A 20,842-nucleotide genomic window follows, 5' to 3' on the forward strand; every position below is an offset into this window, starting at 1 on the left:
AATCTTGTGTCACTAAGATCCATATATATAGGTTTTATAACTTCCGTTATAGCAAATGGCAAAGAATGTTTATGGCTGTAGGTCTCGCCTTGAGTAACAGCCCTTTTGTAACCACACCATGAATCACTGCCAGATCGACAGAGTGCATGACATCGGTTGTCATCTGTGGAGGATTTATGAAAGAATGTAGCCCAATCTGCTTTTTTCATTCCCTCAAGGTCATTTCTATTATGTTTTAAGGCTTGTCCATAATAACACTGCAACCTGTCTGTAAGCTGACTCGTCAACTAATGCACTTACCATCAGCTAATTTCTTTCCCTTCAAATTCCTCTTCAAGTTCCTCAATCTTGTACCTAACATTTTCTGGACATTTCCAGCACATTCCATTTTTCAATTTTTGTGTCAGCCTAAGGTTTGGATTCACAAATTTTTTGGTACCCTTTTGGGTCTCCATTTCATCTGTGAGATGTATACATCACACCATATTTCTCCACTGACCTGTGAAATATCTTCACAATACCTTCAGATTCCATCACTCCACTATAACCACTAAAATTAATCAAACATTTATGATTTTCAGTTCCATTAGTACAGCCATGACAGTACTTGATAATACATTCCACATGGATGACTTTACCACTGTCTAAGTTGCTGTCACTACACCATTTAGGGAACAATGGCCTCTTCGTCACCAGGATGCATCCAGGATTGCAGACATACATGTATTGCTGTCACTCATGACTATACTTTACTGAACAGCATTTTTCATACTATCATTTGCTACTTCTTCTGAAGTCTGTAGAATAATTTTATTCTACATGTCAAACCTTGTAGGGGGACGTGAGTCTATAACAGCCCAGAAAATTTGTGCCCTTCTGTAACCTTTGCCTATACACCTCATAGCATATGCAAGTATAATATTTGTGTTATACACTCTGATTAGCTGCGCCACAAGTGTAACCACAGTCGCTTAAATCACAAAAATTACAAACCGTTCTTAATTTTGATGCACAACCTCTTCTAGCACGTATCTCCTCAACTACTTCACATCACTATTGTCACATTCCTTACACTACAAAGCTTTATTTATTAGTTCAGATAGAGCAGACAGTTCAACAATACCACAACCTGAATCAATAGTTGGCGTCTCTACATTATTAGCATTAATACTGTCAACCCCATTGTCCAAATATTTCAGTTTTAGCTTCGAAGCACTTGGAGTAGTTGAAGCAGATTCAAGTGTTGTAGCACATTGTATTTTAGTATTAGCAGAATCAATCCGTTTGGTGAACTGATTTCCATAAAATTTACTTTAACACCGAACGTCTTAATTCTTCCCTTTGCTTTCAAGTGCAATAAGAAACTCACGCACACAATAAGAGACTCACACATATTTACTTCACTGTATACAAAATATACGTCCCGAAACAACAGCAAGCAATTACTAAACCCTCTGTATAAACGAAAGATAATCAACTATAATTCTTTCGCAGGTTAGCCAACTTAAGGGACTAAAAAGTCATAAAAACGAAACAAATCAGAGCAAAACTTTATTTTTAACTCACTGTGTATCATGGGGACGCCACTTTTGAATTCCTGTAATTGTGGTACTTTCTGTGGTTCATTTTCCTAGCAGTAAACTTTTTCTCGTTCAGAAAACTACAGATAATTTTTTAAGACAAAAATTAAAAAATCGATTGTTTGACAGTTATTCACGTACACATCCCCTTAATAATAAGAAGAAAAAAAGGGTGGTTTTTATGCATGACGGAGCTCCAGACGGACGGAGTTTTAAGCATTTTACGTAAGTCAACTGCGCTATCAATTCTAAAGTATTGTACTAGTGTCTGTGATCAGCACCAAGACTGTACTGGTAAGAGAGAACAGAAACACATACACTGCTAAGACTAGACGGTTCTGCACTTAAAACAGGCTATAATGTTAGAGAGGAGCGGTTTCCTACCTATCACTCGTCTGAAATGCAACGCTGCTACTATCTCAATGTAAGAAATATATTTACAGCGCATGACATACATTCTTGTAGCTTTCTCTGCAATAAACTATGGTAACAAACTGTAAAATGAAGAAACTACTTCCTTAAAATAGCTGTTCTTTGTGATACATGCACAATATAGCTTGCTAGCGGTGAATTTGCACACTGTTCACACTCGATCACGGTTCAGAAATTATACTATGCTCACATCCGGCTTATACAGGGTGGTCCATTGATCGTGACCGGGCCAAATATCTCACGAAATAAGCGTCAAACGAAAAACTTGTCTGGCTTGAAGGGGGAAACCAGATGGCGCTATGGTTGGCCCGCTAGATGGCGCTGCCATAGGTCAAACGGATACCAACAGCTTTTTTTTTTATTAGGAACCCCCATTTTTCACTACATATTCGTGTAGTACGTAAAGAAATATGAATGTTTTAGTTGGATCACTTTTTTCGCTTTGTGACAGATGGCGCTGTAATATTCACAAACATATGGCTCACAATTTTAGACCAACAGTTGGTAACAGGTAGGTTTTTAAATTAAAATACAGAACGTAGGTACGTTTGAACATTTTATTTCGGTTGTTCCAATGTGATACATGTACCTTTGTGAACTTACCATTTTTGAGACCGCATGCTGTTACAGCGTGATTACCTGTAAATACCACATTAAGGCAATAAATGCTCAAAATGATGTCCGTCAACCTCAGTGCATTTGGCAACAAGTGTAACGACATTCCTCTCAACGGCGAGTAGTTCGCCTTCCGTAATGTTCGCAAATGCATTGACAATGCGCTGACGCATGTTGTCAGGCGTTGTCGGTGGATCACGATAGCAAATATCCTTCAACTTTCTCTACAGAAAGAAACCCAGGGACGTCAGAACCGGTGAACGTGTGGGCCATGGTATGGTGTTTCGACGACCAACCCACCTGTCATAAAATATGCTATTCAATACCGCTTCAACCGCACGCGAGCTATGTGCCGGACATCCATCATGCTGGAAGTACATCGTCTTTCTGTCATGCAGTGAAACAGCTTGTAGTAACATCGGTAGAACATTACATAGGAAATCAGCATACATTGTACCATTTAGATTGTCATCGATAAAATGGGGGCCAATTATCCTTCCTCCCATAATGCCGCACCATACATTAATCAGCCAAGGTCGCTGATGTTCCACTTGTCGCAGCCATCGTGGATTTTCCGTTGCCCAGTAGAGCATATTATGCCGGTTTACGGTACCGCTGTTGGTGAATGACGCTTCGTCGCTAAACAGAACGCGTGCAAAAAATATGTCATCGTCCTGTAATTTCTCTTTGTGCCCAGTGGCAGAACTGTACACGACGTTCAAAGTCGTCGCCATGCAATTCCTGGTGCATAGAAATATGGTACTGGTGCAATCGATGTTGACGTAGCATTCTCAACACCGACGCTTTTGAGATCCTCGATTCTCGCGCAGTTTGTCTGCTACTGATGTGCGGATTAGCCGCCACAGCAGCTAAAACACCTACTTGGGCATCATCATTTGTTGCAGGTCGTGGTTGACGTTTCACATGTGGCTGAACACTTCCTGTTTCTTTAAACAACGTAACTATCCGGCGAACGGTACGGACACTTGGATGATGTCGTCCAGGATACGGGCAGCATACATAACGCAAGCCCGTTGGGCATTTTGATCACAATAGCCATACATGAACACGATATCGACCTTTTCCACAATTGGTAAACGGTCCATTTTAACACGGGTAATGTATCACGAAGCAACTACCGTCCGCACTGCCGGAATGTTACTTTATACCACGTACTTATACGTTTGTGACTATTACAGCGCCATCTATCACAAAGCGAAAAAAGTGGTCCAGCTAAAACACTCATATTTCTTTACGTACTACACGAATATGTAATAAAAATGGGGGTTCCTATTTTTTTAAAAACGCAGTTGATATCCGTTTGACCTATGGCAGCGCCATCTAGCAAGCCAACCATAGCGCCATCTGGTTTCCCCCTTCAAGCTAGTCGAGTTTCGTTCTATGTAGTTTTTTCGTTTGATGTTTATTTCGTGAGATATTTGGCCCGGTCACTATCAATGGACCACCCTATATAAAATGGTCGTTAGTAATGGAAAATACCTCTTACAATGAAAGAGACAAACGCATAGTAACGGTGTTTGACATGTGACATTACACGCCATGCCTCCACTATCTCCGTAAACAGGACATCTGTCAAGCAGATGTATACACACGGATTGCAGTACCTCACAAACACTTGTCGCTAACTTAGAATCACCGTTGTTATGAAACTGAAGACTCGATTTTATGCCCAAGAGGCGGCAGGGGTAAGGAGTACGTCGCATAAATCTTCATTCGTCTAGAGGAATGTGTCGAAAGAGGATAGGCATGTTTCATCACACATGAGGTGGAAGTCCTCTGATGAGAGGTTAGCTCTGAACAATCGTAAGTAGAAAGTGTTCTAAGTCGCACTCAGATTACGCAGCTGTATAGGAGTCGAATTATGACACACAACTGATGCACCCTGACAGAACAACGGGAAAAAAGATCCTCAAATGACCTGCAGCAACATCTCCCCTCTCTCTCTCTCTCTCTCTCTCTCTCTCTCTCCCTCTCTCTCTCTCTCTCTCTTTCTATAATGTATCATCAGTCTGTTATGAAATCATACCTCGTTACAACTCCATCTCAACCGATCACTCCATCCACTTGCAACGTACGGGGGTTTATTGTAAAATTATCGATATACTGAAAAATATCTATTGGTAGTCTTAGTCAACCTTGAGTTGCTATCTGACTTAAGTTGGCTCTGTTTAAACGCGCGGTTATGCCCCCAGTATCATTGGCATCGAAATTATCGTTACACTCTAATTATTAAACAAAAATATGGTGATTGCTAGCTACGATGTCAATAATGCGATGATTAGCGTATGATACCAAATTAAGATTTATTCAGAAAACAGGATGAGCAATATTTCTAGCCTAACATGACAATCCAATACATTTGTAACCTAACATGACAATCCAATACACTCGCTAACCTAACTAGCCTATCATTGGCACAATGTATCCTCTTTTCCTAACTACTTAAGTCAACATTGAACCCGCAAGTGACTCTATTGCAGTTCTGCCTGAACGGAAACAGACTCAGAGAGCGCCAGTAAAAGAACTAGCGGAATACGAACTCATTTAGAATTACAGTGCCCTACTTTGGCTGATGATTGCTAATATCACCTTAATTCTCCGTGATGATTACGAGGTCGGCCCAGCCAACGTCGTGATGTCGTCTTTCCCGTGAGCGAGCTTGGCTTTAATCTCCAACGTGGACGTGGTTGGCGCCTGTAAACTCCGGTACGTAAGTGTTAAATTGCGGAGTCCGTCACTAGTCAATACTCAAGCTACTTGCACATATGCCAAGAGTAGTTGGTCGACTCAAGTGCGCGGCAGCAAAGGTACACTTCAGATTGCATATGAACACCACAAGTTAGTACAAATCTGTTTCTCTCCTCAGAGGAACAGATAATGCTACGTGTGTGGAGTCGTATGTTCTAAACTATTCAGACTTGGAGAGTAACCACTGGACTCTATGCCGGTAACTTCTCCAACCTACTTCTCTCCACGCTCTCCAAGCAGGGCAGCCAGACACAGCGACAGCTCTCCTCTACAGCCGACCCCAGAGTCCTCCTTCAGAGTTTTTGCAAACCTGGCCGTTCTTCGCCGCATGGATCCGTGCGTGTTGGTAGTCAATCACGACACAGACTTCCATGTATCCGTGCGCGTTTGTACCCAACCACGACACAGAATTCTCCAGCGGTTACTGTTGCCGCCAAACTTTTAACACGTATCTCTACGCGCTCTGCGCCAATCCCGTCACAGTCTTCCGCAAATTTTCCACTGTGGCGCGAAATCGTCTTTCTGTCTTTCGCATATGGCTCCTTCTCTCTTCTTGTTGTGATGTCCCAGCCTCTCCGAACGTCTTTGGTGGTCTGAAGCGCCAGCCGACAAAGGGGTCCGGCCGCGGCCATCACGTTAGTTTGACATCACATAAACACCTTCCTAAGGGGTTCCGGCCGTGTTCCAGCTCTGAGCCCATCTCTTTAGTATGACATGACACACACAACTTCCTTTTCTGTGTCCATCCTCTCCTACCGGTAGGCCAATTATCAATTATTATTCGGTGTATTAGTACTGATTTAGCATCATGTAAGGTGCAAAATCTGCTACCTTACACACTCTCGGTGATCCTTTAACGCAGATGCAAGATGCAACTAAGTTTAGAGGCACGTGGTTCTCTTTTTTCCAGGAAAGCATCACAGACAGCCGTCAACTCGCGTGTATCACTATTACCTCAATAGACACACAGTAGAAAGTTGCCTCAACGAAAAAAATGACTCTTTCCCTGGTTCCCATTGCTTCCATGCGAACGTTTTCTCGTATTCCTCTTGCTGTCGCATACTCGTGCCCATGTACAAGAATTATTCTGCACCAAGCAGAAGAAATACAATTACTCCCTATATTTCCCGCATTTTGGCATATTTTCCCTCAATTTGTACGTATTTCCATCACTTTTGTACTTTTATCGATTTCATGTCACTTCTACGCATGCGACTATGACATCACTTCTCGTTACGTATTCTAAAATTGCTAGGCAGTGTAGTACAGTTGCCAACACATACTGCAAATGCTCTACTTTTCTGGTCGGGTGGCATAGTATAGAACTGTACTCGAATGCATCCAGTCACCTCCAACCACATATTCTACAGTTGCAGTGCGTTTGCTCTACTTTCTGTATGTCTGTGTTTGTGCATGTGGCCCCCACGACCCATTCTTCCCTGTGGTGGATCCAACTTTGAACACAGAACACATCTCCGGACATAACACGTGGTTGGTCCACCTTCGAGCCTTATCCCAGGTGTGACGTGTTGTGGAACCGCCTCTGAACATCGCTCCAGATATTATACATGGCGGATGCGCCATCAAACCTTATCCCGAACATGACATATTGTGGATCCGCATCCCAACATCGCTCCAGATATAACTCGCGGCTGATCCACCCTCGAACGCTAACTCAGGTCTACTCCGGGTACTGGGAGCCATCTGCAACACATGCACAGATGTGGGATTGTTCAGAACTAATGTAATGTCCAAGTTGCAGCTGCCTGTTTCACAGTGCACCGCAGATGCCTGCAAGGGCTGTCACGAGAAGTCAGCAACTAGAAGTACCGGACTTGCTTAGCCTTTGAAATGTACAAAGGATGTGCCTACCTGTCTAATCTTGCCCATGGCAGCGAGGGCTGGCAAAGTCACCAGTGTCTTGGGTGAGCGCGACAGAAGCGGACATGTGTGTGTTACGTGAGAGAAGATTCAAAATGATGGATGTTTTTCGCTGGACGTATTGATAACATCTGAAATCCTACCACTCCAATCATCCCCGGATGCCCTACATGCCCGTAGGTGTTGCACTATGGCACCCACGCGCGTCCACGATTGCGACTACGGCTGCGGTGGAAATTTCCACTGACCTCTTTATGTCGGTGGTGGCGGTGTAATTGGGATCGGCGGCACCGTGTGCGGACCTCGGCACAGGAGCGCAGGGGGGTGTGAGAGTCTTTCCAGCTGCAAAATGTTTAAATGTGTGTGAAATCTTATGGGACTTAACTGCTAACGTCATCAGTCCCTAAGCTTACACACTACTTAACCTAAATTATCCTAAGGACTAACACACACACCCATGCCCGAGGGAGAACTCGAACCTCCGCAGGGACCAGCCGCACAGTCCATGACTGCAGCGCCTAAGACCGCTCGGCTAATCCCGCACGGCTTTCCAGCTGCCTCCATCTATACCTGACAGCTTATTGCTACGGACTGGATAGTGGTGTAAGTGTGTCGTGTTTAGTGCTTCTCAATACATCGCAGTAGACTCTGTCTTGCAGTGGTATTTGCTGTTGTCTCTGTCCTAACACGCAGTAGTTCTTCCTCCCTCCTTCCAAATATAGCAGAGACATTCAATTTAGGAAGTCTATAGTACTTTTAAAAACCCGGTCGTGACGTTAAATTCCCAGCTGATCAATTTATTGTTTCCGATAGTGGTATTGCATGCATGTGTGCGTTCGGTGCAGGCAGGCATGGTCAGCGCATTGCAGCAAACAAGATCGGTGCCTGATAGCAAGTGACGCGTGCTTCCTGATCGTGAGTTTGTGTGAGTGTCAGGATGTTTTTTCACCAGACATGTTTAGTGGAAATGTTATGGTGATGCACACCAGAGCTCGTATATGTTTAGCGCTACGATCTATTAGTGACGAAAATTTCATTACTTGAATTACATAATGTTTGTGTGTGATACTCATACGTTGAAAACATGTTTTATTGCGAAGAAGGATCATTGTAAGATGGAAGTGAGTGTTTCAAGCGATCTGTTTGATTCCTTTAAGTTGTTGAACAATTGATTTGACAGGTTAGCGTAAATGGATTATTTCATTCTACTTTTGATATCGAAATTGCGTCAGCTTTCCTTCGTCTCCAGTATCAGCCAATAGGAATACAGTATTCTAAGGAGAGATGAAAACCTCCATCTTCGTGTTTGGAGACGTTGCTTAACACAGACAGGTATGGAGTGCCTTCCTGGGAGCGACAGAGACATGAAGCGAGTCTGGAATTTGCCGATCAACAGAATGCTTCCACTTGACGCTTTGTTTGAAGATGGCGAGGTCAAAGGAGGCCGATATCCAGTCCGTGGTCGGTAGTATTTAGTAATGTCATCCTTAATTAGAACTATGGGCTCTTTCGACTTTCGTCGCGGTGCCCTGACGATAGATACACACGCGGGAGAGCTCAAACGATGGCTACTATACCGCACTTCATTCCATTCCGTTATGATTATTAACTTTGACTGAATTGACAGTCATGAGGTCCTCTTTCTCCGGCACAGAGTGAGTCGTTTTCTACCAATTTTATCTGGGAGGGGAGCGGAGGGAGGGGGTGAGGGGTAGGGGGGTGGGTGGAACGCCCTCTGGTGATTTCACTGTGCACTATCTCTGTCGATCCCTGCGTGTCAAGATGAGCACACACTGGAAAATTTTCCAATAAGAATACACCTTCAATCTGCCACATTGTAATTACATAATTAGGACATGTGGTTGCTGGATGTGAACTTTTTCCATCAAATAAAAGTGAGACCCATCCCATGCAAACCGAATTTTATAAATAAACAGTATATCCTATGCTATATAATTGAATTTTGTGAGATCCTTTCTCTCTAGCCCGCCGCAGTGGCCGAGCGGTTCTAGGCGCTTCAGTCCAGAACCGCGTGACTGTTACGGTCGCAGGTTCGAATCCTGCCTCGGGCATGGATGTGTGTGATGTCCTTAGGTTAGTTAGGTTTAAGTAGTTCTAAGTTCTAGGCGACTGATGACCTCAGATGTTAAGTCCCATAGTGCTCAGAGCCATTTACCATTTATTTTCTCTCCAGCACAGCACAGACGGCAGCTTAGAGCCCATGGCGGAATCGACTCTCAAACAGGCGTTTGCCTTGTAAGGATGAATTCTCGCGTGTATCGGCATTCCTCAGGCGTTTGCTGGATAAGCACTGCCTTGTTTGCGCTTTGGCCCGACTGCGACAGACGGTGCGTGCGGACCCGGATGGACACTTGGAGAAACAGAGACAGAGCACATGTTTCAGCAGGTATTTTTTGGGTGCTTTTGTTCAAGGATTAGTGCGACATTCGGTTTGTCAGTCACGGGGCCTGAGCGGACGCTTGTGTGCGACAGCCGCTTCTCAGGCTCTCGCAGATGTGGCGTGGCCAGCGGACGGCTTGGGTGGCGTTCTGTGCGTCCAGTGGACGGTGGATGCTTCGCAATTGAACGCTTTTTAACATAGTAATTACGTGTGAGAGTGTTTCATGATGGTATTCTTTGTGCGATTGGAATAAAAAAAAGCGATCGACGCAATTACTTCTTACAAGACCTGCATCTTCCCAAACAGCAGAGAATGATGAGCAAGAGAAACCCAACTCCTGCACTCTGAATTTCTTATAAATAAACAATATAATACTCTTGAATTTCCTGTCATAAGATCCTTGCTCTCCAGCGCAGAGTAGCCAATTTCCAGGTCGGGGAGGGGGGAAAAATGGTTCAAATGGCTCTGAGCACTATGCGACTTAACTTCTGAGGTCATCAGTCGCCTAAAACTTAGAACTAATTAAACCTAACTAACATAAGGTCATCACACACATCCTTGCCCGAGGCAGGATTCGAACCTGCGACTGAAGCTGTCGCTTGGTTCCAGACTGTAGCGCCTAGAACCGCACGGCCACTCCGGCCGGCGGGGAGGGGGAAAGGGGAGGCTAGCGTTGGGGAGTTTATCAGATGGGGAGGGGTTAATTAATTTATCAACTTAATTAAATAGTCAATCGAATTGATAAGAGTGAGATTGGGTTATTCGAATAACTCGGACCTGAAAGTACACCTGTATCATCAGTGAGGGGGATTTGATGGGGCGGCGGGGGGGGGGGGGAGGGTTGGAGATTTTCTGAGGGTTTGGGAGGAGGAGGAGTAGGCAGAGAGGTCGGGGAACAGTAGGTTAAGGGCCTGTCAATCAAAAGGTTGGATTATCCCCAGGGTGTCACTACCTGTCAATCAAAAGAGAACAATAAGTTTGCCCTGAGTGCATACTTGCCCCTGATGTAGGCAACCCACACTAACAAAAGTCCAGAAAGGTACACTGTCCTACAACTAATATATTCTTTGCGCCTAGTATGCCTGACAACGAGGAGTGAGTGATGGTTAGAAATCTGCTAGAAATGTTAGATATCTAATGCATAACATAAATTACAGTTTCAGAGAGGATTCATTTAAAAATTCAGTGCTAGTCTGGAGTATAGGTCGCATTCTATTTATAGGAAGAAAAGCTGAGTTTAAAATTTCATCTACACCCGTATTAATATTTCCGCCACACCAAGGTACAGCTACAGCGATAATAAACGTTAATTAAAAAATATTGCTTTCACCATCAGAAGAGTGTGTTGCCACTGTTGTACAGTTGGCTGTGAATCCATGGGTATGAATTTGTTATTACAGCTATTTGGGAACCTACTGTGCACCACTGTATGAACTATATAGCTGATTTTCCTGTACAAGCACGAATATAATTCATCAGAAATGATCTAGAAATCAGTTGTAAATATTTGATGTAAATGGTGGTCATTTATATTGAGCTGTAGGACATTCACAGTTCAAATCAAAACTGCTACTCCGCCATGTCTACAACCATTTGCAACACTTTAAAGTGTCAGTAAACTGCTGGAAACCAGTTTCAAAGTAAAATTCCTTGTTTATGACCCAAAAATGAAAAATCAAGTGGAATTTCTTCTAGATATTAGAGTCCATCAAACGAAGATGCATGTGGGATTACGTAAATTACACCATTTCACTATCACATCTTGGATAGAACCGAGTCGTTCAATTTCATACCTGTAGCAATTCTAAGGCAGTGACAGCAAGTGGTCAGGTTCTGTCAGATCTATGCATACTTGTCTATAGCCATTTGCTTGTCAGTGATTGTGAGACATAGAGATTCTGTGATGATCTAGTGTTCTAGTCTGTTCTTTTTCACGAAGTTAGTGTAGCTTACGTTTGGACGTCAGATGATGCTGTCTGCTGCACCTCTCTATTTCTGGCAAGGAGTCTGCTTTAATTACATTGGTTTTATAATTTGCAGAGTAACTATATTTAATGAAAATTGGATTGCGCTCTATAGTGGCTAACTTGAACTGTTCCTTGAGTTCATAAAATACAGAATTAGTAGTTTGAAGTCTTAGAATTGTTGGGAAAGTTTTCGTAAAATGACGTGTACTTGAAAGAAGATATCTAGTATGCTCAGTCCTAGAGCGCTTTGCAGCAGATATCGGAAGAATGGAAGACCTCTTGCTAGGATCACAACAGTTATTAAGAGCTCAGACGAAATTGTAGCTGCATATCGCGAAATTCAGTTCTTTAGGTGCTAATCTCATTGACTTCCGAACGAAATTGGCCAATTTCTTCGTACATTCAATGATTTGCTGCATTTATGTCAGCTGTCCTCATTTAGAAATCCTGTGGTAGCATATGGTGTTACACATGCAATGTAAAACACATTTTGAGGTGGGAGGTTCTTCAGGTATAAATTTTATTTATCTACATGAAGTATTCGTTGATTTCAGCATGAAACTGAAACGAAAGTTCAATGACTTGCTGTATGTATGTCGCCTGTCTCCATTTAGAAATCCTATGGAGATGTCTGATGTTAAGTACTCACTGTAAGCCACACAGTGAAGCATGAATCCTTAGATGTAAAAGTTCTGTAATATGATTGTTGTCATGTGTCGTTTACTGAGTGAGTACATTTGATGTGCATGTTCAATAGTACGGAAATAGATCTAACACAGAAACTTTGGTTAAGGATATAGGATACTTTTCTGGCTCAATGTTGCGTAAAAATCAATACCTATTTCTTTCAGGCACTGTTTATAATGTATATGTTTTACAGATTTTTCGTTGGTGTCAGATAATACAGCATGCTTTCTAAACAAATTGGAAGTATTTTGAATATTTTTGAACCTGATTAGGGTTATTAAAAATTGCAAGGAAATTTATGTAATTTTTTTTCCAAAATGCTTCTTCAAATTGAGGTACCATTAAATCCAACGTTATACATTTGAAGGAGACCAAATTTTTACAAGATATGCATGACATGATGGCTGAGGTACTAGAAATATTTAATTCCACTTATTATGTATATTACAAGGAAAAAATATCACATCTTATGTTTTAATTTTTATAATTTTTTCCTAATAAAAATGTTACTATTATGTAAATTAGTTCATTCTGCCATAAATGTTAGGTGTGCCACATACATATGGACCATTCCAATTTACAGAAAAAAATAGAGTAATTCTTTATAAATTTTAGGAAATATTTGTACCTGAATTCTGAAAAGTACAACTTGCAGGAAGTTGTAAATGAAGATATGAGTCCAATTAAACTGTGCCTCAGAACATTCCTGAAGCATAGTCTACATCCTGCAGCAGTTCTTCATCTTGAAGCTTCCTCTTGGCATTCCTTTTAGCCCTTCTTGCTTCTTTGGTAACTTGAAGAGCGAACCTTTCAGCTCCATGCACCCCTTGTCTGCCACACACAAGCAATTGATCTTCCATATTAGAGCCACATATAATGACTAAATTTCTCAGGACTTGTAACCTTCCTATCACTCCATCACTGAAACGTATCACTGCATCTAGTACACCAAATTTTAATTTATTTAGTCCTACACAAACAATCTTGGGTAACCTTTCCCATATGTAATGGTTGAAACTTTCGTTTGTATTCTGAGTGCCCTCATGAAAACAGGGTCACTCACGTCTCCAAAAATTGGTTTTATTTCTTTCATAACAGGCTCAGGAAGAGCATGCTTAAGATGATATTTTTGCCCACTTTCTTTTGCTTTTTAGTATCCACACCAAGAATCTTCCCGTTTAGAGCAACGTCCGTGAACAGGGTGGTCATCAGATCAGTGGACAACTTATGAAAGTAGGTGGCCCACACAGATTTTCTCATTGCTGTAACATCATTCAGAGGTGCAGTTCGTCTAATGGCCAGTCCGTAACAACTCTGAAGAAGGTCTATTGCAGTTTCTGTCAATCTGCCTCGGCCAGACAGAGTTTTTCCATCAGGTAGCTTCCTCAATCTAACACCCATCCTCTTTTGCACATGTCCACAACACTCCAGTTTTGTTACCAAGGTATCACCATAAACATTGAACTCATTAATTGTACTGAAAGCTTTAGAGTCCCCATCACCTGCGTACTTCGTATATCTAACGTTATAAATGGGCAACGACCTCTGAAATATTTTTAGAGCTCCATCACACTCCATACCTCCACTGTAACCATCATAATTCTTAGAACACTGATGTTCAATATGTCCTTCATTGTTACCATGGCAGGTGTGGCAGTACTTAGATAAAAACTCAACATCAACAGCTTTTCCATTCTCCAGAGAACTAGCACTTACAACACCATTCAAGGAATGATGTCCTCGACATTGCCATGTCCCATCAAGTGCAACAGCAATGTCCCTGGTTCCAATAATATTTACAGTTTCTTCTACTGTACGTTTCATAGTTGCTTTAGACACAACCGTGTAGGCACCTTAAAGTATTTTTATGTACTTGCTGAACCTATTGGTAGGAGGAAGAAGACCCATCAAATCACAACACGTTTGAGCAGCCTTTTTTACTTTTCCTGTTGCATGCATTGCATACACTAACTTCAAATTCACATCATATGAATTATGTGCATAATGTTCTAAGTAATTTTTGAGATAGATTCATTGCAGGATCTACACAGAACAACTAATTTTGACGCTAAACCATTCCTGCTACTTTGTTATTCAGTTATTTCCAGACAGCCTACATCATCACGTTGTTTGCATTTTGCAACTTCCTTTACCAAAGAAGATAAGATGCCCATGTCAACAACAACAAATCCACTACAAACAGCGTCATTGTTTACACAAAAATTTGAATCACCGGGAGGCGTGCCATGTGGGATTTTCTTCTGTGAAGAATTGATACATAAGTTACTTTCAACAGTGTGGCTTGCTTTGTTTGTGAACTGGTTACCACAAAATTTCCTTTTATTGAACTTCTTGATGCATGGCATAGCTCGTATGTATTGCACACTAAAGAATATGTACTTCCACAAATACATGTAGCACTTGGGCAACAAACATTCAGTAACACGTGAACAAAGTGTTTCAGAGAACAAAAGTAAATACTAGCAAAGATAATCATTTACACACTAGAAACTTGCACTGTTACCAACATATACAATGTATCATACGTATAATCGCCGGAAACAGGAAGTTCACATTTCTTTTCGAAATAATACTGGTTTCTGTAACAGAAATAAAGGGGACGTGGCGGCATACATGACTGTAACTTTAAAGTTGGTATATGTAGGTCATTTTTCAGTTGAAACCCTATAATGTATATATCAATGTAATCAGGTAAGACTATAGAATTTAATAATGTCATAACAAAATTTCGATTTTTCCACCATTTATAAGTACCCAGTATCCTTAGGAACACTACTCATAACACTGCAATCAGCTCCCCACACACGGTGGACAGCGGTGTGCATGATGGCGGCCGGTAGCCGGCCGCACATCGCCGCCGTAGCACGTGAATCACATGATTGCAGTATATTTATCGAGGTGCACCGGTTTCGCCAGCGTTGGTAGGCTAGGGACTGCGTTATTTTCCGTTACTTGGCTGGTGCTATGGCCTCTCGGCTACATGTTACATCCACGACATGGCGACGGGTGATGTTGCTGATGGAAGTTCAGTTTACTCGTCTTGAAATATGATATACAATAGGGTATTAAGCTCTACTCTAGTAAAAAAGTACCGTAGTTTTCCGTCATATGTATTTCCCTCTCTTTTCAGGGTTACGATTCGACTTTCAAATAAGTATAAGTGTGTTTCATTCCCAGTGTTTGATACAGTACTGCATGTAAGAACAAGGAGTTCATGGCAACCGAGCGAGGTGGCGCAGTGGTTCGACACTGGACTCGCATTCGGGAGGACGACGGTTCAATCCCGCGTCCGGCCATCCTGATTTGGGTTTTCCGTGATTTCCCTAAATCGATCCAGGCAAATGCCGGGATGGTTCCTCTGAAAGGGCACGGCCGACGTCCTTCCCCATCCTTCCCTAATCCGATGAGACCGATGACCACGCTGTCTGGTCTCCTTCCCCAAACAACCAACCAACCAACCAGTTCATGGCATAACTGTGGTTTTGTTTTGAACAATGCATCAATGCAGGTTATGGACTGTTATAAAAGTTGTCTTCTATCATTTAGTTTTCGACGTGAATTTTCCAAGTATGTGGGCCATTTTGAAGGTCCCAAGTTTCCCAGTATGGGCTGAAGCATATGTGTGATACTGACTGTAGTGTTGTCAATAATCGACAGAGGAAAATCTATAATCGAACACTGCAGAGATTGTGCATACACAAGTGGCATCACTAATCGCAAATCAGGAAGAATCAATAAGGTAAGCTTCCCAGAGTTACAAGGCACCACCACCACATAACACAATTCAAATATCACCACACTAGACAAGAACGGTCACTTCTGTCTTGTTCTGTCTAGTCTGTGAGTTGTGTCTGAATTTCCCCATCAAGTGCAGTCACACGCCAAAGTTCTCCTTCCACCTGCAAAGAACAGTTTCGTTGTATCTTCGCACAGTCGAACAAAGTTCAGTCTTAAATGTACCGTTTCTTGAGTGTCATCAACACACATGTATTCATCGTAGCTGCAGTAAAAATTTAGACTTCATTATCTGCAGATTTATACCTTATTGTCGCTCAGTGTCTGTGGTTGTCTCTTGTATGTTGGTACTGGAAGTCATTTAATTACATAATTAACTCCACAAATGTTCAAGCAGCCACTGCATTGCGGAGCTAAGGATAACTGTATTATTTGCAACAATGAAGTGTTATGTTCTTCGTCTCTTTCTTTATCTGGCTGTTTCTTTTATCCCTTGTGTGTATGTTCAAAGCAAAACACAATACTTACATTTCAAATAGACCATGTAATTTTAACTTAGGTCACACTGGGCTATGGCTGTGGCGCCATCACCAACAGTATACTATAATGGGAACGTAACGTGTATGTAGGCGAGTTAATCAGATACCTAGAGTTGGTAGAGGGTGAGCTGAATTTGCTTCTACACCTAAACAGTAGCTGGAGGCCCCAGGGCCTAGGGCGCACTGCAGTCGGTCTAGCTAAACGACCGGTACAGGCCAGACAGGTATGAAGATGAGCAGTGTAGCCAGAAATGGGGGAAACCCCAGGGGGAGAGAGATGGGTAGTGGTCGCTAGCTTAACACCACAGGGAATCCACCAGAAATGCTAGTTTTTGAGAGACTTTGAAAGTAGGCTAAGTTACAACTGTTAGGAAATCTATAATAGTTCACAGTCAAATAGTTAAACAAAACTGAATACACCTGCAAGCTCAGATAAATGAGGCCACATCGAATGACACAACAATATTTTCAATACCTTTAAAACTAGAGAAGTTAACATTTTACAGTGTTAAATATTTCCCCAATGAAATGTTCAATTAACTTCTTTTAAACGCTTCATACGATTTCACCAGGCAACGTCTCAGATGATAGTATTGCACTGTACCTATCATCACTTAAAGCTATACAGGGTGAGTCACTGAATATTGCCACCTAGATTAACTCCGAAAGTATGATAGTAACTGAAATGTTTGTGGGACAAATGTTGCATGGGACAATGGAGGCCACAACATGACATTGGTTTTTTGTTGCTAGGTGGGGTCGCGTCAGAGGTATAAAGGTCAAGTTTGCTTTTCTAAATGGGATGCTATAGCTTGATACTTATTTTCTGATAGCGGCTATCGAGACGAATCCAATGATGTATAACAGTAAGGTCTTTGAAGGTCAACGAAGGCCAAAAAGGTGTCATAAACGTCCATTTACAGAAGGTGTTGGAAGTGATGACCAATGGTATCATGGACTGAGTGGTATACCTTATCACTTCAGCACTTACCAAAGCACAAGCTATGACAATTCTCTCTCGTATGTAGTGCAAATATAAATATTCGCCGAATACGGCGTATCCATCTAACGTGCCATTGACATGTAAACACCATTCGACGGTTTCGCAATACAACACTAATAGGAACATAAGGCCAGTATCGTCGAATCAGGCGAATGTGAATGGTGTATTCCTTTGAAGAACAAGTCGATATGCTTCTCATTTATGGAGAATGTCAACGAAATTCAGTGAGAGCTAGAGACTTGTACGCTGAAAGATATCCTCAACGTGCTCACCCTACGCGTCGTACATTTGAATATGTGTATGATAAATTGAGAATAACTGGATCTTTAACGCACTGGAAACATATGTGGCAAAGAAAAATTACTAACGAGGAAACGGAAATCGCTACTCTTGCCACTGTGGTTCGAGATCCTTGTGTTAGTTCGCGTCAAAACGCAAGAGAGTCTGGTATGAATCAGAGTTGTGTTGTTTATGTTCTACATGCCAATAAATATCACCCTTACCATATCAGTCTCCATCAAGAATTAGCTGTTACGGATGGGCTCTACTTCAGATTCAGAGGGATGACACATTTATTAATTTGATTTTATTTACTGACGAGGCTATATTCACGAACCACGGAAATGTTAATCTGCATCACATGCATTAATGGGCAACTGAAAATTCATGTTGGCTGCGGCAAGCTGCATACAAAAAACCGTGATCGATGAATGTATGGTGTGGGATTCTGGAGGACAGAATTATAGGCCCCTTTTTCATCGAAGCAAATCTTAATGGTAGGAAGTACACCATATTCCTGCAAGAAACATTAGGTCTTTTATGGGAAGAAATGTCTTTAGGAACAGGGAACAGAATGTGGTATCAACACGATGGGTGTCTGACTCATTTTTAGCTGATGGCTAGAAGTGAGTTGCAGGGACAATTCCCAAATCGTTGGATTAAACGCGGAGGAGATGTGTCATGGCAGGCTCGTTCGCCACACCTAACGCCTCTCGATTTTTTTCTTGTGGGGATTCGTAAAAAACATTGTTTATGAAGACGTTCCAACTACACCTGAAGATGTGCGAGACAGAATTGTCAAAGCATGTGCTTCGATAAGTGCTGATGTGATAAGGAATACCACTCAGTCCATGATAAGAAGATTGCAGCACTGCGTTGACACCAATGGTCATCACTTCGAATACCTTATGTAAATGGACGTTCATGCCATCTTTTCTACCTTCGCTGACCTTCAAAGACTTTACTGTTACACATCATTGGATACGTCTCGATAGCCACTATCAGAAAATAAGTACCAAATTATAGCATCCCATCAAAAAAAAAAGTTGATCTTCATATCTCTGAAGCGACCCCACCTAGCAACAAAAACAGTCATATTATGACCCCCGTTGTCCCATGCAACTTCTGTCCCACAAACTTCTCATCTCCTATCATACTTTCGGAGTTATTGTTGGTGGCAATAATTAGTGACTCACCCTGTATATCTATTTTGTTTATTGATTTACATCATCTTTCTTTTATATCGTTTGCATGATACAAAGGACTGTCAGAACATCGTATTCTTCACAGTAACACAGAAAAGGAATGCAGTATGAACACCTCGTATTTTTTCGTACTAGCGTTTTTATTTAAGGAATATTTAACTAGTTTTTCAGATATTTATTTAACTGTTGATTACAGTTGCTAACACAATATCATCATAGTTTAAAAAGTGGCTAATGGCGTGTTTAGAAGACACCACTTTTGAAAAGAGAACTGGAAAATGCTTCTATCAATCAGATATAAATAACTGTTTCAACAATATTTAACGAAAATTTGCTTTCACTTACTGTGAGCTTAGTTGAGCAAGAATACTAGCTTATTTATTTATGAACAAACCTTTATTTGTAGTTATTGTGTGTGATCTGAGTGTGAGCGAACGCTTATAACATTTATGTCTTAAAATGTTGCTGTATTACATTAGTCTAGTGCAGAAAGTGGCCAAGTGGAAAGAGATACCTTTGGAGTGGTGCGCACTAGGGAGCGATTCTGAGCACTTTTCGTTTAGATTTTGAGGAAGACATGTTAATGTTTTTTCTTGAAGAAAGCAGACCTGCTATGAGTGAGTAGGTTGAGTGGGTGACAGATTCTGGGTGGTGAATGGCCGCTACACTACTTTAACTTCTGAAAGACTATGTCGAGTTCCTGAAGAATGCAAACCTGCCTGTAGTACAGTGCTGTATTCAGTTGGATGAGTGATTTATCCTGGGCAGTGAACGGCTGCTACGATACTCTATGTTTTTCTGATTGCATCACATAATTTCTACTCACTATCTTGGATGTGTTAATTTGTAAATCATGATGTTGATCTTTGAACTATTTTGAGCTGTTGTATATTTCGTGTATTATGATCACAAAATGGCCTTAGTTTTTACGTATCTCAGATGACTGTTTAGCTTAGGGATTCTGATACCATTCTCATAATGCTCTTAACACAACTTGACTACATTTGATAATGTTATTTTCTATCTATATTTTAAATGGAAATCGTAGAAGCACTTTCCATTTATTTGACATGTACTTTCTTGAATAAACATCATTAAACCTAATTCTCTGTCGTCTACATCAGTTACAGACGATAGAATACAACCCTTTCTACTAAATTATTAATTTATCTTTTATTTTATATTTCTGTGTATTTTATTAATTCGAAATTCTAGCCAATGCATAGACTATTTGACTGCAGGATCACAGCTGCAGGCTATTATTTGCATCGAGTTAGCTGCTGGTCATGGAAGCAGACATGCTCGGCTCGACCCAATGACTACAATGAGCTATTCTTTTTTAACTGAGACCAATTACCTAAACTACGAGTAACCACAGTTTAAGTCTCTATTGGTTTGCTTGTAAGGACTGCTGGCTAGAGAGTAACTACTCAACACAAAACCGTTAGGCAACGTTACAATACTAGCGCCGGAACTCGGAAATACTATCCCCCACTTCGTGCTAGGCAGCCAATTGGCAATATGTGTCACGCAGTTCCCTCCAGTGTGACGCTGCGCCGACTGAATGTGGGTGGAAGAGACCACTGCAGCGCGCCAGTGGTAAACTTTGAGGCATGGATGGTCTCAGATGATGGGCTCTGTGTAGGGTGGTGTTAAATAAAGACTCCATCGTTCCAACTACATAACGTGATAGTGACACCCATACACATTTAACACAACTTGCTTAAA

This window comes from Schistocerca piceifrons, chromosome X, assembly GCF_021461385.2.
Source record: "Schistocerca piceifrons isolate TAMUIC-IGC-003096 chromosome X, iqSchPice1.1, whole genome shotgun sequence".
NCBI classification, from domain to species: domain Eukaryota; kingdom Metazoa; phylum Arthropoda; class Insecta; order Orthoptera; family Acrididae; genus Schistocerca; species Schistocerca piceifrons.